Below are 267 nucleotides of genomic sequence, written 5' to 3'. Positions count from 1 at the left end.
AGTTAACTTCTTGTGATAATTTGACTGTGTACTGTTTTGTATTATCCAAGCAAGAAAAAGCTCTACTGACTTATTTACTTTTGGTTACATTAAATTTTTAATATTCTTACGTTATAAATGCTAGATTCATACAAATATGCATCATATAACTTACTGTTCCTTAATGATAATGAGACATTGATTCTTTTAGAAACTTATTTCTTCAGCGCGTCCAATGGTCAAAAAAAAAAATACAGCTCTAATTTATATTTTTATCATAAATATGCC

General features: G+C 26.6%; 1 protein-coding gene across 1 annotated transcript in view; it reads left to right on the top strand.

The window, feature by feature from the left end:
* Nucleotides 1–267, top strand: part of LOC119588782 — an 8,381-nt gene that overhangs the window by 996 nt on the left and 7,118 nt on the right. The gene's annotated exons all lie outside the window — the stretch shown is intronic.

This window comes from Penaeus monodon, chromosome 24 (genome assembly GCF_015228065.2).
Source record: "Penaeus monodon isolate SGIC_2016 chromosome 24, NSTDA_Pmon_1, whole genome shotgun sequence".
NCBI lineage: Eukaryota > Metazoa > Arthropoda > Malacostraca > Decapoda > Penaeidae > Penaeus > Penaeus monodon.
Note: the sequence above shows the minus strand (reverse complement) of the source record. Positions and strands in the feature narration are given on the sequence as shown.